At 45.6% G+C, this 25822-nt stretch overlaps 1 protein-coding gene and 1 long non-coding RNA gene across 6 annotated transcripts in view; one reads left to right on the forward strand and one right to left on the reverse strand.

Annotated features, from left to right (window-relative positions):
• DPP6 (dipeptidyl peptidase like 6) overlaps nucleotides 1-25822 on the forward strand; it is a 1137219-nt gene that overhangs the window by 523458 nt on the left and 587939 nt on the right. The window lies entirely within an intron of this gene.
• Nucleotides 10433-25822, reverse strand: LOC104007475 (uncharacterized). Its single transcript, XR_681698.3, has 3 exons — nucleotides 25744-25822; nucleotides 12426-12525; nucleotides 10433-10729 (listed from the first exon to the last, which is right to left on the reverse strand). It is a non-coding gene; the product is annotated as an uncharacterized LOC104007475 (long non-coding RNA).

The raw sequence follows: 25822 nt of genomic DNA on the forward strand, positions 1-25822 counted from the left end.
GACAACGCCTTGGAAGCGTGTCACTTGCTGGAACATAGGCATCTCAATACAGCAACATGTAGAGTAGCACGCCATGCCTGTGGACCTTTCAAAAGTCCTCATGTGAACGTGAGCCTTTCTTCCTGTGGTACTGATGATCATTACGTTCACGTTGCAAAGTCTCATTAGTTTGATTTTTGAACCCAGTTGTTGGAAAAGGGTGTTGATGTGTCCCCCAGAAATGGGCGAGGTGCTGAATGGAAACCTAACTTAATCATACTGGGGATTGAATGCGTTGCCTTTTTAAAGAATTTCTTGGCAGTTCCCGTGATTTTGTCTAACTCTCTGGCTATTTTTTCCTCACTGGATTTAGCTCTAAATCAAAAACCCACACACAATTACTGCACAGGGGATGACCCTTCTCAGAAAAATTCCAAAACTTCTGGAGTAGATTGGGTTTTTTTACCCATTGAGATAAAGAAGGATATTACACCATAGTTTTGAATTACAATGCTGATATCCTATTCAGGGCTTATTAGGATATAACTTCAAGTAAATGTTGAGAGTAATCAGCAGGACATTTTGAAAGAAAAGTTACAGTTAACCTAGTTAAACAATTGTTTATCCCTGATAACTGCATTCAGATGGGCCAATAGCAGAAGTCACTCTGAAATTCGTGAAAGTGTAACTAACAGGACTGTCACTACTGCAAGCAACATGTTTAATATTTTTACTGTTTTTTTAAAAAAGGTTTCTATTACAGAGTTCTTGAGTATTGGACTAAAATGCAAATGTCACTTGTAAATCTATTCCTTTGGGCTTCATGAAGATTTGAGGTAGGTGCTCAGGAAGTGAATCTCCCCAAGAAACTCCTCTCTTAGAATACACTCTGACCCTAAGCCTGTTGGTAGCAAGACTGCAGGAGCACATGGCTTTGCAGGCAGCAGACCTTGGCTCATACCCAAACTCCCCACTCACTGAACCTGCAGCCTCCCCCTTCCATCTTCAACTTCTTTATTTGGGGAACAGCCACAATAATGCTGGTGGCTGTAGGGATTGGGGACAACATATCTAGCGCAGAGCTTGATTTTATTAGAGCTATTTAATAAATGATGGTCACAAATATGACTATTAATAATTAATTAGCTATTCAATTTACACTTGGATTTAGTTAATAATAGTAATAAGTGGGTTTATTATCACTCTAATAAGAACATATTTGCAGGCTAAAACATCACTCCCAGGAAAATCACCGTGTTGACATATTTATCTTTTCTTAACATTTTCTTCTACCAATAACGCAATGTAAGAATCAACCTTAATAGATCACTCAGTTTGTGCCAAGCTGTGTTCTAAGCACTCTGAAAATATTAACATATGCAATTATCGTAGCCATCCCACGAGGTAACTATTGTTATCCCATTTTTCCACATGAGGACACTGTGGTAGGTTAAGACACTTGATGAAAGCTGGTAAGTGGTAGAGATATATAACTGTTAAGTAACAAGAACACAATTTTATTTCTTGTTTTATTTATTTATTTATTTATTTATTTATTTATTTATTTATTTATTTTTTGGAGACAGAGTCTTGCTCTGTCACCCAGGCTGGCACACAGTGGCACAATCTTGGCTCACTGCAACCTCCGCCTCCCAGGTTCAAGCAATTCTCCTGCCTCAGCTTCCCAAGGAGCTGGGATTACAGGCGTGCACCACCACGGCTGGCTAATTTTAGTATTTTTAGTAGAGACGGGGTTTCCCCATGTTGGCCAGGCGGGTCTCAAACTCCTGACCTCAAGTGATCCGCCCGCTTCGACCTCCCCTAATGCCAGGATTACAGGCATAAGCCACTGCGCCCAGCCTAAGAACGCAATTTTAAATGCCAGGATTCATACCTCTAAATAAGATGGGTGCATCCTCTCCAAGGCCCAGGATGTGGTGGGCTCTCCCTGGGCTGTGACTGTGTCTTCCTCGAATTGTCTTCAGAATCATCGATAAGTCCCACGCCTCTATTTCCTATCTCCATTGTCACAACTGATTTATAAACACAAACAGTATTGCAAAACTTAACACCACCACTGTTTGTTGTAAATTTACATAACTTGTGACTCATTTTTAAAAAATCAAATATAGCAACAAAGTACAAAGATTTACCACCACTGACTATGTAAGAGAAGGCACTAGGAGATCTTAGGATATTATGCTAAGTGGTATTTCAAAGGCATTTTGTATCTTAGTATAAGATCTCTGGTGTGCAATTTTGTGTGATTTGAATAGGGCCTACTTTGCAAGGGGCCACGCAGATGGATTTCAGCATCAGAACTGATTTGTACCAGTAGCCTCTTCTTTATGGTCATACCACATATGTAGAATTTGAACTTTCTCTGATGCAGTAGACTGCATCTTGCTACCTGAGAAAGATACAAACCACCCTCATCTTGGCCTGAAAAGAGCCTCTCCCAGATGCTCAGCATCCAGTACAGGGAAGAAGATGATATGGTATGGGGGGTTTGGAGCCAAAAATTGATTTGAGACATGGGTCTTTGTGACTCTAGCTTAGTGACTTAACCTTTCAACACCTCTGTTTCCTCCCCTGTCCAATGGGGAGATTGACCTCACCTGAGAGAGTGTCCTGAGAACCAAGTGTAATGATGTGTGTTGAGGGGTGGGGACAGGGCTGGCACAGTGCCTGGCATGTTCTAACCATCTATAATTTTATTCTTTTTTCCCTCTCTATTCCATTCTGTCTGTGGCCCCATAGAGAAGACTCCAATCTGTGGTTTTCATTGATGGTGGCAGCTTTAGCCAGGCAGTGGTTTCCCTGTTGTACAATTCAATAGCCTGCATGCAGGGACATGCTTCTCAGGTGGCCTCTGGATACATGTGTCCTTGGTGGCTTACAGAAGACTTTCTTACACAGTGCACTGTTAACTGAGCAGAGGCAGCCGTACCTGGGGTACTGATTGGCACTGTGCAATGTACTGATTGGTACTGTGTAATTTTTAGGACCTCCTTTTGTTCCCTATGCCCCTTGGGAGAGTGTGGCACACTGGAAGAAAGACACGCTGTATCCTGGGCACAGGTCTTCTGTTAGACTCAATGGCGGGAAGGGGATGGGATGCAGCCCAGGGCCTCCCTGCCCATGGCATTTTCTCAGGAGCTGTCTCCTTTGAGTTGCTATCAAATCGCATATGTTGCATGCTTACTTGAAAGGAATTTGCACAGAGTGGTTTGTTTATACTAGTTAGGCATCAAAAAGACCATTGTTCTCCCAGACTTTCAGTATAAAAAACAAATTTTAAAAAAGTATGTATATTTGGGTAGATAAATATAGGGTTGATTCCTAAAGGGTTTAGAAATAACCACAAATAGGCCCATTTATAACAAGAGGTTGAAGGAGAGATTGCCACTCTTTGGAGCCACATCTGAATGCCAGAAGTTCCCTTGACATCCTGCTCAGTCCAAGGGTCACAACATGTCTGATGCCTAGCTCTGGACTCAAGGGCATCAGACATCAGAACACGTCTCTCTCTGGACTCAGGGACAATACCCATACATATCTGTGGAGTCAGGATACCTTACGTCCTATCTCCAGTTCCTACCCCACTGTGAAGCTCAAAGTGATATTGAGTGAGCCCTTTCTGAATCGGGACCAGTCTCATCTCAGCTTATTACCCGTGGGCCCCAGTAATGCAATCTGTTCACCTTCTGAACACTGGGATCCCCGTTGTCTTGTCCTAGGTCACTCATTTGAGAGACAGAAGCGAGTAGAGGCTGTAAGCATGAACTCTGCAGCCACAGGGTTGCTTTGAATCCTGGACTTGACACAGCTGTGTAAACTTGAGCAAGTTATTGCAACTTTGTGTGCCTCAGTTTACCTATCTGTAAAATGAGGATACAAATGATCTACTTCATAGGGCTATTTTAAAAATAGTTAATATGTAAGTAACTATTAGAATGCCTAGAACATGGTACTTGTTAGTAAGAGTTATTCATTGTCATCATCATAGTCATTATCATCATCATCATCAAGAATTTGATGAGTACCTATAAAGGCTAAGCAATATCCGAGGCTCATGGGGTACACAGCAATAAACTAGGCAAGGCTCTGTTCTTTGAGAAACTTACTCTTTATTTGAGACAAACAATAAAGAGAGCTCTTTTAGCACAAGGCACTGTAGGAATTCCGGTAACAAGGAGTCGTCCTATGTAGACAGAACTTGTGCATCGTTGATGATCTCGACGATCTTGCTAAATTGAAGCTTGGATGGGCAAGTAAGACTCAGACTTTACTCCAAGCAATTCCAAGCATATGAAACCATGATGGGCAGATATTAGCCTGCCATCCATACACAGTATTGGATATCGCACTCTCTGTGGGACATTTGCTCCTTATTCTGACATCATAAGAACAGAAAACCAGTGCTTCTGGACACTAATCATTTCAGGGCTCTTTGCAGATGCATGGCATGAAAGCAGCTGTTTCAGAATTCAAAAATTATACATCATGCTGTATATGGCTTTTTGCTTTACAAGTTGCTTTCAAACATTGCCTCATGTTGGCCTCATGACATCCATGTTAGATAAGCGTGGTGAGAATTACTTCCCTGTTTGATAAATGGGGAAGCTGAGTCAGGGGGAGCTGCCTCATCATAGTTACTAAAGAGAGGCGAGTGAGACCTGGAACCCCACTGGGTCTTCTGTCTTCTGGGTGAGCTCTTGGTCGAGGGGACTGTGAGATGCCTGTGTAGGTGAGTCTTTGCTGATTTATAGACTCAATGGACTAATTGTTGCTGGATGCTACCAGAACTATGAAACAACTTGCAGGACAAAAAAGCAGATGAGTCATGCAAATTTTAACAAATTAGTTATGTTTCTGAAATTAAAAGTAGGTAAAGAACACAAAAGAATTGGAAACAAGGACTCAGATACTTATATGCCTATGTTCTTTGCAGCATTAACAATAACCAAAAGGGGGAAACAACCCAAGTGTCTATCAACTGATGGATGGATCAATAAAATGTGGTATATCCGTACAATGGAATATTATTCAGCCTTAAAAAGAAATGAAGTTCTGATACATGTTAAAGCATGGATCAATCTTGAAAACACTATGCCAGAGACTGGGCGCGTTGGCTCACGCCTGTAATCCCAGCACTTTGGGAGGCCGAGACAGGCTGATCACTTGAGGTCAGGAGTTCAAGACCAGCCTGACCAACATGGTGAAACCCTGTCTCTACTAAAAATACAAAAATTAGCCGGGCGTGGTGGCGTGCACCTGTAACCCCAGCTACTTGGGAGGCCGAGGCAGGAGAATTGCTTGAACACAGGAGGTGGAGGTTGCAGTGAGCAAAGATTGAGCCACTGCACTCCAGCCTGGGTGACAGAGCGAGACTTCATCTCAAAACAAAACAAAACAAAACAAAAACATTATGCCAAATGACATAAACTGAACAAAAAGGACAAATACTGTATGAATCCATTTATGTGAAACATCTAGGTTAGCTAACCTCATAGAGACAGAAAATAGATTAGAGGTTACCAGAGGCCAGAGGGAGGAGAAATAGACATGTATTGCTTAGTGACTACAAAATTGCTGTTTGGTGTGATGAAAAGTTTTGAATATAGATATTGGCGATGGCTGCACAATATTGTGAATGCATTTATTGCCACTGAATTAAACACTGAATTAAAACTGCTTTTATATTTTAATTATACACTGAAATAAAACTGCTTTTAACTAGTTTATTTTAATTATACACTGAATTAAAACTGCTTTTTACTAGTTTTATCATATATCATACTAGTTTGTTGTTGTTGTTGTTGTTTTGAGATGGAGTTTTGCTCTTGTCACCCAGGCTGGAGTGCAGTGGCGCAGTCTTGGCTCATTGCAACCTCCACCTCCCGGGTTCAAGCGATTCTCCTGCCTCAGCCTCCCAAGTAGCTTGGATAACAGGCACCCGCCACCACACTTGGCTAATGTTTGCATTATTAGTAGAGACGGGGTTTCACCGTGTTGGCCAGGCTGGTCTCAAACTCCTGACTTCAGGTGATCTGCCCACCTTGGCCTCACAAAAAGCTAGGATTACGGGCATGAGCCACTGCTCCCACCCTCCTACTAGTTTTATTATATCATTTTAGGTTATTATAAAATCACAGCCATAGTAACTTCCTGTGAGGAAACGGTTCAAAAATATGAGAGCAGGCCACATGGCCACCTAAGGAAAGTTATACATTTTGAGAAGCGTGAAAGCTTCTTCTATTTCCCTGAGAAAAGGTATTGATATCACAATGCAGAGGTGATCTTATTTTAATTTCAGCACTATTACTGCTGTGCATTTATTACGATCAGGCAGAGTACTGATGTGTTTCGAATACGGGAAAGACAGAATCTGAAAAGAGATAGCAATTTAACTTTCTGCAGGAAAACTCCGGCGTGTTTTTCATTCTGACAACTTGACTGGTGATAAGAAAGATGAGGTACTACTTTTGTAAACTTGTTTATCCTTACACTCTCAACAACCATTTGTCATCCATTTTTCCCTGTCATACTGAAATATACCTCTAAGAAAATATCGGTAATTTCTCAGTATTTTAAAAACATAGATTCTCTTGATCAGTCTACTAAATATTTCATAGTTTGTGTGTTGTTCATTAGAAAAGAAGAGATTCCATTTTCCCAAACTGTGGAACTGAGCAGTGCACTGAGATTTTAAGGAGTGGGATGTGGGTACCCTGAGAAGGGACATGGTTTTGTCCAGAGCTGAGGAAAAGAAAAATTGACCCCGAGATCCCAGCTTAGCCAACAGCCCTGGGCAATTTCATCAGCTTCCTGTATCTCGGTGTAGCCACAAGCAAGATCATTTTGTGGCACTGAACTCACGGTCTGCAACTCACGTGCGTTCAGGACAGACACTGAGGCTTAGGGTCAGGCTGTAGGTGGCACCAGCCATCATGGGACATTCAGACCAGAGAATGCAGCAACCAAGAGCTTGCTTAGGTAGGCAAGCAGGAGCGTTTGTCCACTCCATAGCCAGCCTTCATCTATCAGGGGACTTGAAATGTTCATTGCACATTCCCCTGTAGGCAAGAGTATTTATTGAGAAGACCTGAATTTTAATGCAAAGCTTTCCAAATGGTTGTTTGTAGCCAGTTGACCTTTGAGTCCAGACATCAGGTGGCTCCATTCCTCTCCAGGGCCATGGAGCTTCACTGTGACCTTGGGGGACTGTCCAGCCCTCTCCATAGTGTTGAGGGAGCAGCTCCAGCTCTTCTCCCCTCACTCTTCCTGGCCTCCCTGGGGCCAGTATCCCATTGTTAACACCAGCACCAGTCCCATGCCTGTGATTTCTTCTTCTTTTTTTTTTTTTTCTTTTGAGACAGTCTCACTCTGTCACCCAGGCTGAAGTGCAGTGGAGCTATCTTGGCTCATTGCGACCTCCACCTCCTGGGTTCAAGCAATTCTACCTCAGCCTCCCGAGTAGCTGGAATCACAAGCATGCACTACCATGCCCGGCTAATTTTTGTATGTTTAGTAGAGACAGGGGTTCACCATGTTGGCCGGACTGGTCCTAAACTCCTGACCTCAAGTGACCCACCCACCTCGGCCTTAAACTGCTGGGATTACAGGTGTGAGCCACCGTGCCTGGCCTATGCCTGTGATTGCTTTACTTCAGAAAAGAAAGCATGCAGTGTCTGACTTCTGAGCAAAGCTGTGGCTCCCAACAGGAAGACATATCTTACAAATGCAGGAGAGACGCAAGCTCACTTAGAAGGGGAAACGTGCTTAGTTAGTGCCAGGGTTCACATGTGACCATGTTTAAAATGACCACAGAGGGAAGGAGAACAAAAAAGCAAACTTTGCTGACCCTCAAATGTTTTCTGTTTCTAAGTGGATGACCCTGCCTTTCTAGATACAACGGGTTTCATTCTTCATGCTGGGCAGGTTGCCGGGGTTTGGACAAATCCTGCTCAGTGCAAAGCATCTCCTAAGGTAACAGTCCCTGCTGGCTGCTTTAGGTAAATGTCAGCTTGTTATGCTGCTGGACAGATCCCACGTGGGCCCTGTTCTCTGTCATTGCCATCTATTCTCCAAGAATTCTGTCTCAATGAGAAGAAAAACAGATCAACAGGGGAGCTGAGGAATAGATGGGAGCTGTGAGCCGCAGAGGGCCAGGACTCGGTGTGTTCCCCACAGCGGCCATCTGCTTGGCTTGTGGAGACGGCCAGCTCGGCCACACTTCTGAGATTAGGACTCCCTGACGGGCCAGCAGAAGGGGCTCTTGTCAAATCCCACTTTCCCTGATTAAACAGGAACAGGAATGTCTGGCAGAGTAGAAAATCCAGGGAGGAGAGGTGAGGCCTGCATCCTGGAGGGAAGGTTGTCCTGAGATGTTCCTGCCATTTTTGTCCCCAGATGAGGGATGATACTAGAGGCGATGGGGCAGGATCCATCCTGAATGTGTCCGGAGAGTTTTGGAAGATTTGACCATCCCTGCAATAGTCTTTCTTCTACAGAAAATAAGTCTGGTAAAAATGGGGCAAAAGTTACTCCCACCCAGAGGAATGAGACATACGTGTCCCCCTACCGAGGGGTGCCCCAGAGAGTGGGCACCTAGAAGATCTGGTTGTTCCCCGCAGTCACATACCTCCCTGAATTTAAGTCCTTAGAGCCACAGAAAACTTCCTCTGGTTTTCTTACTAGTTACTGTTGGAGAGAGGGTCATTCCCGATTCCTTCTCCAGTGCAGCCTAGCAGGGGAGCCTGCTGAGCTCTGCTGTGTGAACTTCCTGCCCAGAGACAAGGACAGGGATGAGAGGAGGCAGCATGTGAGCAGAAGACAAGACACTGGAAGATAAGACCTGTGCATCAGGACCGAGGGAATATATGTGGGAGAGACAGAGTCCACTGAGATGCCTCAGCTACCCAGGGTTCCCACTGTAAGGAAGCCACCAGTGTCCAGAGGACTCCAGGAAAAACTCGGATCCCACTTTCTGCTACTGACCAGCTGTGTGACCTCAGACCAGGAGTGCAATCTCTCTGCACATCTGACATCTGTGTCAATTCTTCCTTAGGAGAGGAGAGACGATTTATGCCTTACCCACTTCTTAAGGCAGTGTTGAACAATGTCATCATGTGTAAAAGCATTTTTTAAAATAAGCTGTTGTCTGCATGGAGGCCATGATTCATATAAAGCAATTTGATTTATACAATGAATCTCTCCAAGTTTTGCTCCTTGCAAGGTTCTGTGTCAATAAATGTTCAAACCCATATTTATTGAGCACCTACTATAAATAATCAGGCGCTGTTTTAAGCACTTCTGATATGCTGGTGAAAAAAAACAGATGCAAATACCTGCCTTTGTTACGTTGACATTATAGAGGACATTTAAAGAGATCTAGTTCCATGTGGATAGAGCAAAATGAAAGAGAAAGTTATACTTTAGCACAAATATCAATTTCAGAATGGTTTATTTTTAAAATGCCAGACTCTGCCATCCTGAGATTGACTAACTATTGTCTCACCATCTCTTTGTCCTGGTTAAGTTCAGAGAATACAATGTGCCCAGAGTGCAGCCCTGTTTGAAAAGGACGGCTTGCAGAGTTGCAGCAAAAGTCATTTCTGGGCAGACGATAATACTAAACAGAAGCTGATGAAAGAAAGAGAAAAAAATGCCATGAGAGAAGGGGGATGCTGGTGAAGGTAAAATGTTAGTGGAGAGGTGGGTTTCAAATAGAATCGCCTAGGTTGAAAATAAAAAGCAGTCATCAACTATGATGGAAAAATATTTCCGAGACTTGATAAGTCATCCGGACCCTGGCTGCTCACTCCCAGGGTTGCATGGGATCCTTTGCAGGATGAGCAGAGGCTGTCAGTGTGGGATGCGTAACACAGCAGGCACAGGGTAACTGATCTAATTACGAAGAGCCCTTCCCATCTGATCCTGACTTTGACCTATGGCTTGTGAGGCCCCAGCAACATTGAATCCAGGGTGAAAGTCAGAAGGACTAGGACCCACTCAGCTAGTTCAATCCTCTCATGCCTTCAGTGGCTGGAGATATTTAGGGAGCACGTCCTATATGCTAAGCCCTAAATAAGGTGTCAGGAATATAGCAGTGAACTAGGATGGCAGGTCCCTTCCCCAGTGAAACCCAGTGTGGGACAAAATGTGAGCCTGGAAGGTGAGGGTGATTCTGCAACTCATAAATAAACTGTGTGTGCCAGTAGCAGGCCTTGTGGTAACACCTAGGCAGGACCACCTTCTCTGCACAACTTCAGAGAGCATAACTTAATTTTTACACATTGAATTTTGATGTATTTATTTGTCATTGCCTAACATCCCAACCCCAGCGTCTGATGGGGATGGCAGTCCTGGCGTTATGCCATGGGTAGGGTACTGAGGCTAGATTCCCTGAATCCTGACCGAGTCTCATCCCATGAGCCAGGGTGATGAGGCTAATCAAACAAGGAACAAGGAGCCCATAGGTTGAAATACAAGGTTTGGAAGAAAATGTGATGCTTGCTGGAATGACCAGATGGGCGAGGATGTTGAAAAATGAATGAGGTGTCATCATTGCAATTCAATCCCATCATTATGAAATCATTTATTATTAAGTTACACATGGACACAGTGCAGTGCCAAGGAAAAGTACAAATGAAAGGTAAAAACAAAGGACAAATGTTGCTCATGTTGCCAGTACCTTCTTCTGAGTCTTGAAGAGAATTATTTATGTTGCTGCAGCCAAACGTCTCTAAAGAAAATGATCAAATTGTAATTGGTCAACGTGTTCTCTCAATGATACCTTGATACATCATTTTAATTTTAAGTTTTTATTCATCTCTAATGTTTTACTTCAGGCACTTCTTATTTCTTTCTTGGACCATTCCAAAAATGTCCTAAACTGGTATCTCGGCCCCAGTCCATCTTCTACACTCTGAAAAAATACCTTTGGTTTTATTTTTGCAGAGTTGATTTTTTCCCTTAGTGGATGGGCTCCTTGGCAATCTGAGCCTTCGCCCTGCTCCCTGCCACCCCCCTGCCTTGCACTCCAGGCATGCACATTCCTGAAAATTCCTCAAAATCTTAGGGAGGCTGAGGCAGGAAAATCCCCTGGACCCGGGAGGTGGAGGTTGCAGTGAGCCGAGATTGCACCAATGAATGTACTGTAGCCTGGGTGACAAGAGCAAAACTCTGTCTCCAAAAAAAAAAAAAATCTCTCTTGCTCATGACTCATTTGTATGTGATGTTCCACTTGGCAGCCATTTTCCTCTAGTCCACTGGCCCCTGGTGTTCCCGTGGGGCTTCTTACATGAGCCATTCTAGAATCGCAGGTCCCTTGCTCTTCCTCTGCACACACCTGTGTTTATCTGGAGAGAGTCTGTTTGTTTCCCTGTTTGCCTTCTTACCAGACTTGGAGCCCTTCAAAGCCAGGGGCTGTCCTGTATGGATAGACCTTCCCCAGTGTCTAAATAGGAACTGGGATATGATAGATGTTCAATAAAAATTAAACGAGAGACAAAACAAAAGTAGGGACCAATCTGGAATCCAATAACCATCTCTCATTTCAGGTGAAGTGGAAACTCTCAGGAAGTTGAAAATACTGGGCTTCAGAACCTGACCTAGTTTGCAGCCACCGCTCCCCTCCAAAAACAATCCCATAAGAATTCCTTCTGACCCCTGAGATGAGAGGGTCACTGAGGTGGATCCTGGCCTTGCAAATCCCTGTTAGGACCTATTGGGACCTTTTACTTGCCCATCACCACCACCCTAACATTACATTAGAAACCAACTTGGGCTTGAAATGGAGGCCTCTGAGTTTGCATGAACCCCAAAATGCAGGCTCAGATTGGTTTCATTGCAAAAAGGGAAGTGGCATTCCAGTTATCTCTGAATAAAACTTGTGATGGTAAGGACACAGCCCCTACCCCTAGAAGTGAAAACTGGCAAGTCTCCAGGAACCAAGACCACTCCAAGGTCCAGTTCTTGCATCAGCGAGGCCTTGCTTCCTTCTTGCTTCTTAACAACTGGATTCCATGCTCGCTCATGGCTTCTCCTCTCTCTACCTCTGGAATGTGCATTGCCATCAGAGCTGCTTTGTAATGGCTGTGTCCTCATAGCCTAGACTCTCTCTCCTGCACTTTGAAGCTTCAGTCTGCCCTGCTAGCCACTAACAGACTCCTGAATTTCTAAGTTCAGGTTCCTACAATGGAAAATAAGATTGACCTGACTCATTTCTTCATGTGGAATTTTTGGCTACAGATTGGCTGTTGTTTGGTCAGGCCACAAACCCCGGTCCAATTGACCATGTTTTACCATATTCTCATCTTGTCCTTAGAAGGTTGCACAGAGGTGAGTTACTGACCAGAATGAACCTAGGCATGGACATTTAGGAATTTCCTATTAAACATAAACACTTCAGAGAAGAAAAGCATATTCCATCTTAATACCTCAGAATAAAGGAGCATATCAGCTTCATTCCTTTTCAGAGGTACAGCAGGAATCTGTACACATCAGGGGGCCAGTTAATCTGAAGGATGAGGGGGACGTCTGAAAGCAGATGAGGAGAGAAAAGGAAGAAGGTAGCCCTGAACCTCTGAACTATGTTCCTGGATCTCGTCAATTTAGTCCTTACTCTCTGTCAAGTTGATCCATTGACAGATTCTCAAAACCAGGTCAATATAGAGATATGGCACTCACGTCTTGTGTCAGCTGTATCTGTTATCAATAGTTTTATGAATGGCACCACCGACAAAGGATAAAAACCTAATTGCGATTAGGCAAGGAAAATATATATATACCAGATTTTCTGGTCCCCCACAAGTTTCACCGTTAACGACTGTTCTCTGTCTTCCCACACAGGGTGGGCTTTGAGAACTCATCAATCGTCTTGTGAGTTTCAGTCTTGCATCTTTTCTGGGATCTGGCTCAAACGTGGCTAATTTCCCAGCATACTATGTTCAGTACAAGGGCAATCTGTCAGCATTCATCTGAGCATGTTTGTAAAGACACATAATTCACTATGAAACCAATTCATTTCAGATGTGCTTTTTCCCATTGCACCAAAGCCCCGGGTTGATTTGGCAGTTTGGTATATTATACAAATAAATATGTCAAAAATGGGAAGTTAACAACTCTTGGAACCTGAGGTTTCTGAAGGACTTGGCTCTGGTGTCAACTTCAGAAGGTCATCTGGAGAAGCTAAGAGATCTGAACATTCTTAAAAGGGAGAGAAATGCTTTAGAATAAAAGGAATCCTGTGTCCACAGGCAGGCAGAGTCTCGTTTTTGATTTCCCAGGGAACTTAGCACAGTGGAGTTCCAACAGTTCACAGGAAATCGCGTTTCACAAAAGTTACACAAAACAATACCTTTCTGAGGAGTTTATGTTCTAATAGGAAATACCTAAAATATATTTACCCACTTACTTTTTTTATTTTATTCTACCTTCTCTCTTTTAACACTGATGTACATAATACAGGACAGATTAAATTAATTTCATAATAGAAATCTTGGGCTTTAAAAATTATCTTAGAAAGGTAATTGTCTTCATTTGGTGTTTTATGTTCCCTAAGTAGTTATCTTTGCTGTTTCTTGTGGGGGTTGGTGGCAATTCTGACTTCCCATTCCATATCTCATTTATTACTTCATTTAGGAAATACTCTTTTTTTAATTTGATAGGCTGAGGTCTATTTCCTAATGACTTTCACCTAGTTTTAATTTTCAGCAAAAGAAACACTTAAGATATAAGTCATAGGTAATACTTAAGCCTGTCTGATGAATGACGGAATCTAGCTTCCGCTGGTATTTCATCTTTGACTTCTAACATGTAAGAAGCCTTTGCTTTAGTGGTCATCTCTCCTCCTTTTTTGTCCTTGCTCCTTTCAGAAGTGTTCATCTGTAGTGTAGGATTCAGTGATCCCCAAGTGTTTTAAGCTGCAGAGCTCTTTGTTCCAATGCTTGTAATTCACATAAAGGAGATAAAAGTGGAGCTGTGTGGGCTGAAGGATGAGAAGGGGAGAGGGTGGAAATGGAGCCCCAAGTTCTAGACAAGCCTCCCCCCATCAACTCCTTCATCCTGGCAGCCTAGGAAAGGTTACTCTAGCACAATCTGCAAACATCTGGCTGAGTCATTTTGGCCCACATTTTCTTTCTGCTGAATTCATTTCCATTCTCCCAGGGCGACGTACATAAATGTTTTCTAGTTCATGTTGACATCTTTCAGTTATTCATGAACTGTGACCATACTACCCTGTGAGGTTCTATGAGAAGCTCTGTGTGTTGCAATTCTGTCTGCATTGCTTTGCAGATGATGAGTTGCCTAAAGTGAATGAACTGGTTCTGACCTATCTAAGTGTATCACATGGAGATGCTCTTGTCTCTTGATTTCAGTCTAGGTGACACTCAGGTTTTCCAAAAGTTCTCTCCCTGATACACACATTATTTCATTGTTTCCTGTGTGCTAAGTGCACGCAGGATGCAAAGATGAATAAGACCTTCCCTTACAGAGCCCTCAGCCTAGCCATGATAAGAGCCAGTTATGGAGTCCCTACTATATGTCCATTGCTTTACATAGTTTTTATCTCATTAACTTTGGTGCACATAGCCAGCAAGCGAAAGGACCCGGGATTTGCAAACAAGAAATTATTCTGACTTCAAAGCTCATTCCTTTCACTGATGGGCAACCCTTTATCTTACCTGGTCCCTGCCACGGAGAAACTCACAGGCAGGGCCAGGCAGAGAAGTGGTCAGTGATGCTCTAAGGTAACAAGCACTTCCCATAAGCCTGGGGTAGGAGGTGACATTTGTACGGGGCACTGAAGGATGATTAGGAGCTCATCAGGTGGAAGGAGTTGGGAGTGGGGCTGGAGCTGGTGTCTTTGCTAATGCCTTCTAGGGGAAGATGCCAAGTGTTTTAGATTTCCATTGCTTATACTTATCTCCAGTTTTTAGTGGCCTACTTGAATGTCATTTATATTGTCATTTACACCACTCCCCAAGGCCAAATCATATATGTGTTGCAAAGTTGGCCAATAGGGATTGTACGAACTGAGCCTTCTCTGGAGATTTTCTGCATGGGTCTGTTAGTTCATGTATTTCATGTTGAGAATAAAGTATGGGCACGTGAAGGTTTGGGGGATATTTCACATAAGATATTCTCCTATGTCGGCATGAAAATCTTTCCTGACTCCAATCCTGTTGCTAAACAGCGAGGTCTAGCCCAGAAGGCATGGAGGGGAGCAGAGTTTCTGGGAAACAAGAAGAGGACTTGGAGCCCCAGACAGGGGACAACTCCAGAGGGTTTCTTTGGGATACCTTTCCCTACAGGCCACTGAAGACAGCACGGCAGTGGAAACATCTGCATCACCCACCCCGGTGTGTGTTCCCCTGACAATCTGTGGGCTTGTTCCACAGCTGGCACCAAATTCTGGCTGAGCAGACAGCCCCAGAAATGTCACCTGGAGCCGTTAAAAAAACATAAACAAGGCATCTGTCACGCTGCCGTCGCCAAGGTCATCTGGTGGCAGGAGGTGACCGAGGAGGAGCATGGCGGTGCCGTGCCATCGAGGGCCAACCTGTGGGCAGACCTGCCTGTGCCAGTGCTCCCTTGCTCTGCAGATGCATTCAAGGATGTGAAGTTGTGCAGGGCCAGACGTGAGAAGCAAAACAACCTGAATGAAATCCAGCCACTTTGGAGTGAAACATGAGCATTTTAAAACATGATTTTCAAACTGTCGCAGGGTTAGTATTGCATCTGGTCTCCTCTCATGATTGCCTGGAGGCCACCAGCCCAAAGCTGGGGTGAGACATGAGCTGGAGGGTAACCTGAACACCGAATTTAGGGAGTGTGTTGTTCATACAAATCACGCAGACTGAGAGTTAGAGATGGGATTTACACCTGAGCTATCCATCAAACCACTATCTGTGTGACCTTCGACAACTTATCCATTTCCTCTAAGCCCCAATTTTCATATCTGTAAATTCCCTCCTAGGATCCTTGTGAAGGTTAGATAAGATAGTATGTGTAATAATGCAGGGCTGCAGAGGGCCCTCAGTACATTTTATTTTGGCTTTCTCTACCCTCACTTACAGGTGAGGGAAGAGATTTAGAGACGGGGAGTTCATAGCATACCAGCATCAATGATCCTAGGAAGAACCGTCGTACTTTCTTCCTCCTTCCTTCACTTCCTTTTTCCTTATTTCCCTCATAATCCACTCCCCTTCCCCGCCCTACCCTCAGTACACATGATATTATGTTTGATGGGTAGCTTTTGGTTTGTATATAATTTTGGCAAAACACATTCTTTGTAGAAATGTATTCTTTAATTTGTTAAATGGTTTGAGTTTATACATGGATGCCTTATGTGTTTTGTGCGTATTTACATTTATATTTAGACTCCTCTTTTTTCCTTAAGTACTGTGTTTATGTTCCCTCCCTGTTGCTCTGTGTACACATAATCGATTGCTTATTGCTCTGTGTATGCATAAACCGTTGCTTCTTCTTCTTTTTTTTTTTTTTTGAGACGGAGTCTCTCTCTGTCACCCAGGCTAGAGTGCAGTGGTGCTATCTCGGCTCACTGCAAGCTCTACCTCCCAGGTTCACGCCATTCTCCTGCCTCAGCCTCCCGAGCAGCTGAGACTCCAGGCACCTGCCACCATGCTGGCTAATTTTTTGTATTTTTTAGTAAAGACGGGGTTTCACCATGTTAGCCAGGATGGTCTCAATCTCCTGACCTTGTGATCCGCCTGCCTCGGCCTCGCAAAGTGCTGGGATGACAGGCGTGAGCCACCGCGCCCGGCTGCCGTTGCTTCTAATTGCTGCTTAGCCTTGCATGGTTGCATCCAATCTGTTCCACAAGGATGGACACCCAGGTTGCCTCCACACTATCCCCATAGTCCATCTTCTTGTAATTCTTAAGATAGGACCAAAAGACATTTATTTACAAGTTTCCCTCTTCTATTAGCCGGTGAGACAGTGAGAGAAGATTTCCTGACTTTATATACAAAGCAGCTAGCACATAGCAGTTTGTCAGTAAACACAAAGCCATTGGCTTCCCAGGCAGCTGGACACGTGGGCTCAGGCCCAGCCTCCTGTGTCCTTGGTTCCCAGGAAAAGTGACAGCCTTAGCGGCAGCACTGTGATTACCGTTATCTTGTCATGAAGGTTTATGATGAGTAAGGGAAGTGCCTTTTAGGAAGAGAAAAGATGAAAAGCCTTCCCATGTGACATATACTAGAATTCCCTGAAACCTGAAGACCCCACATGATGCACCTGTTTATTCAAACACATACATTTGAGTACTAACTGTAAGTGATAGTGGGTATGGATTTGGTGAACTCTTTGAATGCTTTCAGCATTTCCCCAATCTGTAGGAGATTCTAGTTCCTTAGGATTGGATACTGAGCCCTGTTTGATGAAACTTGCTGTGGCATTTGGAGAGGATGCAGCTAGGGTTCACACGTTTAACCATGGATGGATCCGTCATTCAGTCTCAGTTCATGGTAGACAAGAAAGGAGATAAATGCTGACAAGCCATGTAGGAAGTGTACTGCCTTAAGCAGTGTAAACATCTTTATTCCTGAAAGGCATATCTGCTAGGTTGATTGTGAAATGTATTCTGTTTTATTTTTTTCTCTTGTTTTTCTTTTTGGAGGGTGAGGGATAGCCTACTTTAATATCAGAAGATTTTTTTTTATTGAATTGCGGTACTGAGGGAAATGACCTACCTTTACTTGACCTGCAACAGAGTTGCTGTAGACCAGGGGTGGGCAAATTCTTTCTGCAAAGAACCAGGTAATAAGTATTTTACACTTTACGGCTACATGGCCTTTGTCAAACCTGTCACCTCTCCTGTTGTAGTACATAGGCAGCCATTAGACAGTATATAAGTAAATGGGCATAGCTGCATTCCAATAAAACTTTATTCACAAAATAAGAAGGGGGCCAGGTTTGGCCCATGAGCCCTGGTTTTCCTACCCTTGTTTAGATGCTCATGCACTTGCTACACCTGGAAATCAACATACATATAGTAGGTCCAATAAGGCAAACCAGCTACTGTTCCTTGCCAGTATTCTCTGCTGTCTCTTCAGGACACTCTGAACACAATGGATAGGAGTAATATGAACAGAAAACAGAAGAAGGACTTGTACTGTATCAATTTTGGCTTGGTTGTGCACGCCAGAAAACCTAAAATAACAGTGCCCTGTATACAGCAGAAGTTTATTTCTCTTTCTTGTAAATACAGTTTGGAGACAAGCAGTCCAGGGATAGTAGGCTCCTCTTCTCACAAAAGCCTCTGCTCCTTCTATTATGTTTTCTCCCACGAAGGGTTTGGTCTCATGGTTCCAGATTGTAGCAAGCATTCCAGATAGGAAGATGGGAAAAGGCGGGAAGGAGAGGGAGAGTAAATGAAGAGCGTGCACGCTGACAGATGCTGCGACAAGCTTTTCCAGTTGCTGCCTGTCATGGTTAGTTTTAGGTGTCAGCTTGGCTAGGCCACGGTACCCAGCTTCTTCTCAAACACCAGGTGACATGTTGCTGTGGAGTTTTGTTTTGAAGATGTGATTGATAATTCAGTTAGCGGACATGGAGTAGAGCAGCTCCCCCTCTACCATGTGGGTGGGCCTCGTCCGATTAGTTGAAGGCTTTAGGAGAAAATAATGAGGTCTCCCAGGGAGGAAAGGATTCTGCCTCCAGACAGCCTTCAGGGTTGAGCCACCATACCAACTCTTCCCCGGGTTTCCAGCCAGCTGCCCTGCCCTGCAGACTTCACATCTGCCAGCCCCCACAATCCACCATCCTTAAAAATCTGTCTCTCTCTCTCTACACACACACACACACACACACACACACACACACACACTATTGGTTGTGCGTCTCTGGAGACCCCTGCTGCGTGTGCAGCCCATTCATCTAGAGGGCTCCGGGTCAGTGGGGGATGTACTCCTTATCCACAGCATTCTAATATTATGGAGACACAAGAGAAGGGACATGGAAGGGCAGGCAGACATTAAACTACCCAGAAGCGATGTGTTCCTGTGCTCTTATTGCACCTCCACATTCTTATTTTTCTTACAAATAAAGAATTTAAAATGAAGGAAGCCCCAGATCACCCGGGTGTGATTCCCTAGCCTTTTCCCACTTCTAGTTCAAGAGATGTACCCGTGTTCTTTTAACCAAAGAAAAAATCATTGCATCCTTTACTCTAGCAGTAGTGCCTGAAGCATGGGGTGAAGGTGATGAGTGGGTTAGGGCCTTTGGGAACTCTGTCCCAGCCAACCCTCACCGTCCATACCCTGCTGGGAGGGAAAGCTGTGGCCCCTGCAGCTCTCTTGGTTTATACTCCCAAGAGGAAACTCTTCCTCTTGAAGCCTGGGGGAGGGACAGACTTTGGACCAAGTTCACTCTCCCAGCTATAATTTGAAGTGTGGACAAAATGGGCCCAGATGTTCAGCCTTGCTTGTTGGGCCTGGCTCTGGTCTGCATTCTCATCCGCGAGACCCTCGGCCTCCCTGCCCACACCAACTCGCCTTGGGTCTTCTTTGAGACATTCTTACTGAACAAGAAATAATTCCCCAGGGTTAGATTACTGGACACACCACGGCTCCTTGCCCCGGTGAGCCCTGACCACGCAGACCCAGCAGCTTCCAGGGACCTCAGCATTTAAGTAATGGGCGTGCAAGAGAAAACCAAAAACAAACCCAAACAAGCCTCCAAATGCAGGGAGAACTCCTCAGTGGGAGCTGGAGAGTTCTAGTTGAAATGTCTGAGGTGACAGTGAGCACGCAGTGGTCGATTGTCGGAAAGCTGGTCCTCAGGCCAGAAAACTCATCCACAGTTCCATCCCACCTTGGTCTTTCTGTATGAGTTGAAGAAAAAGTGTGGGTTTTTTGTTGTTGTTGTTTCTTTCTCTCCAACTAGTTTATTTGGATCCTGGCATGACTCCAGAAGAATCGTACCCTGCTGCCCCACATTCATTTTTATTTCTAGGGGATTGTAAGTTAGAAGAAGTGACTTCTCTTGCAGATGGTAAAGACTCACAATCCAAAATCATCACAACTCACAATTTAAAGAAATTTTGATCTCTTATCTTCCTGAGCAAATCAGACGGCAGGCCTATTTCTTGTAGGGCTTTCGTCTGCACATAGTAGGTCCTGGATAAACACTTGCTGATTAAATGATATTTGAAGCAAAGCGACTGCAGCTGATTGTCTACTTAGGGCAAGGTGAGTGTAAATCAGAAGGGTGAGAAATTGCATCAGGCTGCGGAGGGATGCAGGCTTGCACGGCTACAAACAAACCTAATTAGCTGTGCCTCTGCCAGCAGCCCTACTCAGACACATCTGGAGGGGAGAGAATGGCTAAGGCTAGATTGGATTTCCCAAGTGAAAACGCCTCCCTTCAGTTGCACCTGCACAGGACTGATTGCGCCTCAAATCCATTTGTCAGGCTGGTTGCAGGTATCTGAGAAATTGCTAATAGAATTGGGCAAAAGTGCCCGCGGAAGTGGGAGGTAAATAGCATGGCAAGACAAGCGGCTGCTGGAGTCTCCGGTTGGCAGGTGGGCCTGCCCCCATGCCCCGCCAGGCTCCATGGGGTACCTATGCCCAGCGACTACAGAGAAGACCTGTCTTGGCTGAGCATCAGGCCCTGGTGCAGTCTTTGCTAAGTGTGTTTATCGGCTACCACGAGAGTACTTAGCTGCAAAATGGAAGTGCTTTTACTCGCAGACACCAGGAGCCTTCACTAGGGAGGCACTGAGATCAGCACTTTTTCCAAGATGCTCCTTGCAAGGTACTTGTGCTCCATCAAATTGCAATTCTTCCTAGACACAAAGGGAGGCGCTGGCCCAGAGTCAAGGTCATAGCAAGACCCCTTGAGCTGCCTGTTTCTTAGCAGAAGCTGGAGTAGACAGACATGACTTGAGACGTCTTAAACTTGTTTGGAGAATTTGGGGCTGGATCTCCCGCCCAAGCACTTTGGAGGGGCCTGAAGAGACACAGGATGTGTGTATATGTGTGTGGGGATTTGGGGCTGTGTGTGTGTGGGGTTGGGGCAAGGGCTTGGATCAAACATTTGGATATGAATACCAACTCTGCCGTTTTCTGCTGACTGTGAACTTGGAAGAGTTTCTTATCAGTTCAAGCCTCACTTCCCTCATAAGTGAAATGGGGATAGTAATCATTATTATGGGCTGTTGGGTCCCCCAAAAATCCATGTGTTGAAGTCTTAACACCCAGTGCTTCAGAATGTGATGATATTTGGAGATATGGTCTTTAAAGAGGTAAATCAAGTTAAAATGAGGCCCTGTGGGTGGGCCCTAATTTAATATGGCTGATGTCCTTATAAGAAGAGAGATTAGGACACACACACACACAGGCGATGTTATATGGTGGTTTAGGGTCTAGACTGCCAAGGTTCAAGTTCTGCTGTGACTTACTTGCTCTGAGTGACCTTGGGTTTCATATTAAATTTTCTGAATATCAATTTCCTCACCTGTAAAATGGCGGAAATAACAGTCTGCCTCATGGTGTTGCTGGAGGCGTGAGGTCAGATATTAACCATCTGGCACTTCCACCGCTGCAGGTAGCTTGGCCATTGTTATCGTTATGATTAAGGGCAGGTGAGCATGTAGTGTCTTTCTTTGCTAAGTATGTCTGATGCCAAGTCAGTATTCATTGAGCACCTCTTCTGTGCAAAGCGCTTGGAAAGGAGTGCAGTGGCTCTTTTTCCCCACTCTTGCCCCTGCTAGATTCATCCTCAAGTCTTCTCTGAGTTGCTTTTCCTGCAGCCCGTAGTTACTGAAAACCATAATACTTATAGATGCTGCTTTCTAGAAATGAGCCTGTAAAGTCTTGTATTTTCTCTTGGTCTGCACAACTTTAGGGGGGGTAACACGTCCTGTATTTGCCAGTTGTTAACCTTCTCTTTGACCACGGAGCTCTAGATGACGGCACCGATAATGCCCAGGCAGATTTAGTTTTGATCTCCAATGAAAGATAGGCCTTTCTGTATTTGCAGTAATAAGCAAACACCTTTAGCTTGAGAGGATAAACTTAAGTACAATGTTTGTTCTCTGGAGGCATACTGATTAACTTTAAAATATGAATAAAAGGCAGTCCTATTTCATTATGGTAAGAACACTTAATACAAGATCTGCCCTCTTTTATTTATTTATTTATTTTTTTTGAGACAGAGTCTCGCTCTGTCACCCAGGTTGGAGTGCAGTGGTGCAATCTCGGCTCACTGTAACCTCCACCTCCCAGGTTCAAGCGATTCTCCTGCCTCCCGAGCAGCTAGGACTACAGGAGCGTGACACCACGCCTGGCTAATTTTTTGCATTTTTAGCAGAGACGGGGTTTCGCCATGTTAGCCAGGATGGTCTCGATCTCCTGACCTTGTGATCTACCCTCTTAACGGATTTTTAGTGTGCAAGTTATCTGTAGGTACAAGATTGTACAGCAGATCCGTCAAACTTATTCATCTCACATAATTGAGACTTTATGCCTTTCAATTAGCAACTCCTCACCTCCCGCTCCCACCAGTCCCAGGCAACCACTACCCTGTTCCCTTTTGCCTCCATGAGTTTGGCTACTTTCAAAGCCTCATAGAAGTGGAACTGTGCCGCATTTGTTCTTCTGTGCCTGGCTCATTTTTCTTGGCATCTTTCCTCCAGGTTCATTCATGCTGTCACCAATGGCAGGATATCTCGCTCTTTTGTTTTTAAAAACAGCCAAAGTCAAGTATGTCAAAAGGTGGGCAGCTGAGAACCTGGTACCAGAATGTTCCAAGGAAAGGTACTGAGTGGCACAACCTGGCCTGGTTCTCCACCAGTAATTCCTAAACTTCCCCACCTGGAGGCTCCTGATGACAGATGGGTGAATGGCAGAGTAGATGAGTGAGGGAGGTGGGGAGCCCCGGTGGGGCCTGGATGGTCAAAGTCCAAGCAGTCTGATCCCAGCAGGACATTCCTTTGAAGGATCATGTATCACTTTACAAATATCCACAAGCTTTGCACTCTATCCATATTTGTTTAGGTGTAAAAAAATATTTTAAGCTCTTTACTGAGAAGGAAAATGGGACGCACCCACATGGATTCCCCAGTATGCACTGCTGAGCATTCCCTGTGGTACCGCTCCTCAGTTTAGGGTTTAGGTCAGGGGCCCTGGAATCAATGAAGGAGACCTGTCTTCCTCTCGTCTGCTGTCTTCCTCCTGGATATCACCCCTGGGTCAAGCCCATGGTCTCAGTGGGTTAGCAATGAATCCTTCCTAAGATGCGAACAGATGGGAGCTCAACATTTGATCCATCCCTGGGGTTTTAGTTTTTTTGTTTGTTTGTTTGTTTGTTTTGAGACGGAGTCTTGCCCTGTCGCCCAGGCTGGAGTGCAATGGCACCATCTCAGCTCACTGCAACTTCCGCCCCCCAGGTTCAAGCGATTCTCCTGCCTCAGCCTCCCAAGTAGCTGGGATTACAGGCATGCGCCACCACGCCCGGCTAATTGGGGTTTTAGGTTTAAGAGGAATCCCAGAAGGACAGGGTGATCTGAGGTCCTGAGCAACTCTGAGGCTGAAAGTGCGCTGGTCTACTTTAAGGCAGGGGCTGTGATTTTCCCTGTGACTGAGGTCCTCCAGGGGTCAACTGCATTTCAGGTGTGTGAGGGGAGAGTGACTGCCCACCTGGCTACCCAGCCCTTCTTTCTGAGCCTGTTTACTCGGCTGCTGGGGCCTCCATGACAGGTTTGCTTGGTGACCTTACACCGCAGTGGCTCCCAGGGCCAGAGATGTGACCAAGGAGGGACCTTGCACTGAGGAACCTGTGACCGTAGGAAGACCCTCTGAGGCCGACTCTTGCTTGGCCCGGCCCAGTCCCTCCTACCAACACTGATAAGAACTTAGGTTCCTAGCATCCCAGTAGGCAGGGTCACAAAGACAAGCTGAGAACTGATACCACTGCTGTACCCACCCCTGGACCTCCCTGTCCCATGCAGGAGTCTAAGCCAGTGCAACCAAGGCCAAGCACACACCCATACCACACGGCAAGGGTTTCACACGGGGTTTTCATTTCTTTACCCCTGGCTGAACCATGCAAGCTACCAGCCATCTACCCAGACTTCTTAGAGTCTGCCAAATACGTACTCAGACCAGAATTAAGTTCAGGCCGTGGTAGAGGTGACCAGCCACTCTGCCGTGACTTGGATTCAGCCATCAATTCCAAAGAAGCCCACAGTGCCTTGCATTTTGCTGGCTGGTTTGTTTTTGTAAAATGATGGGGTGGGAAGCAGTGCTGGGCATTGGAAAGGGGCTGAACAAGGGGAAATCTTCAACACCTTTTAAATGGAAGCATGTCTAGTTGGCCTCTTTTCTGTAAGGAACTATACTGGGCGTCACAGAGATGCAAAGACTCTGTGTTTGATTCAGGCCCTGGCCTGAAGGACTTTATTATTGAGAGTTCCCCGTATATATAAATGGCTAAACTCTCAGGCCAGTGAATGCCTGTGACCAAGTGCCAATGGGTGAAAGTAGAGGTTCCAGACCAGGAGTGGGAAATGCATCAACAGAGAGCTTGGCCACACGCTGGCCTGGAGTGCAGAGAAACAGTGCCAGGCCTCTGGGCACTGAGTTCTGAGCTGCTTCTGGAGGGCCAGGAGATACTCCCACCTGCAAATGACTGGCTGATTGCACTTTCCTTAGAGTTTGCCGCCTGCATTTCCGCTCTACCCACTAACTGCTCCGGTGCAGGGAGCCAGGCAGGGGCAGTGGTACCTGGGTCAGGACACGACAGCAGCCTCTGGCCTCAGGCAGGGAGTGCTGGACAGTCCATCTCCTGTCCTGCTTTGTCTCTTTCTCCTTGAGCTCAGGACACAGTGGGGAGCCCTCATGTTTCTGTAAGGTCATCACACAGGCTGGAATGTTTTTTTTTTTCTCTCTCTCTCTCCCTGTCTTTCTTTTAATGGACAAACACCCTTGAGGTCCTGGTTGATTTTCTTAGAGAAATGTAGATTCTTTGATTCTAACGATGGAACATAAGTTTTCTGAATTTTAAGGAAAATAAAGCCCAAGATTTCAACAGCCAGTGTTCCTGCCAAATCCACTGGGCAAACAGAAAAGCTGCCTGCCTCCGGTGCTCCCAGACCCCCTTCCTTCTCAAACACGCATCAGACACTTTGCACCAAGAAAAAACAAAGGGCATCCCTCCTGGGGCCACCTCTGCCCCCTGTCCAGGTATGCGCTGTCTGGCGCGCCCTGCGTGGGGGCCGCAGGTTCAGACACCCGGGCGCGGCGCGGGGCCCTGATGGATGCGGTGACCGAGGCTGTGGCTGCGGGCGCGGCGTCTCCGCGGCAGTCGCTGCCTCCGCGGCCCCCTCCCCAGCCCCAGCCCCAGCCCCAGCCCCAGCCCCAGCCCCAGCCCCAGCCCCAGCCCCAGCCGCAGCCCCAGCCCCGCTGAGCGGGCGGCCGGAGCATGCGCCGTGGGCGCCGGGCCGGGAGGCGGGCGAGGAGGCAGCGCGCATCACTCGGGTCCCCTTCCTGCACCCAGCCGCCACTTGCCGGTTGCTAAGCAGTTATCATTGTTTCTGTGGCGATTGCAGAGGCTGTTGCTAATTGGAGAAGCCCCACTAAGCAGCGGCAGCTTCCTGCTTCGGATCCTCTCTCTGCTGCTTGCATTTAAAGAGCAAACTCGTCTTGTCTACCCACCCTCCCTCCCCCATCCTCCCCAAAATAGCCTTGTGATTTCGGAAGTATGGACTAAAATCACACTCCTCCTTACCTTGCCGCTTGGACTCTGGTGGCTCCCAACTCGCCGTCAGACCCCACCTGCCCCGGTGGTGGGAAGCGCCTGGACACAC

This window comes from Pan troglodytes, chromosome 6 (assembly GCF_028858775.2).
Source record: "Pan troglodytes isolate AG18354 chromosome 6, NHGRI_mPanTro3-v2.0_pri, whole genome shotgun sequence".
NCBI lineage: Eukaryota > Metazoa > Chordata > Mammalia > Primates > Hominidae > Pan > Pan troglodytes.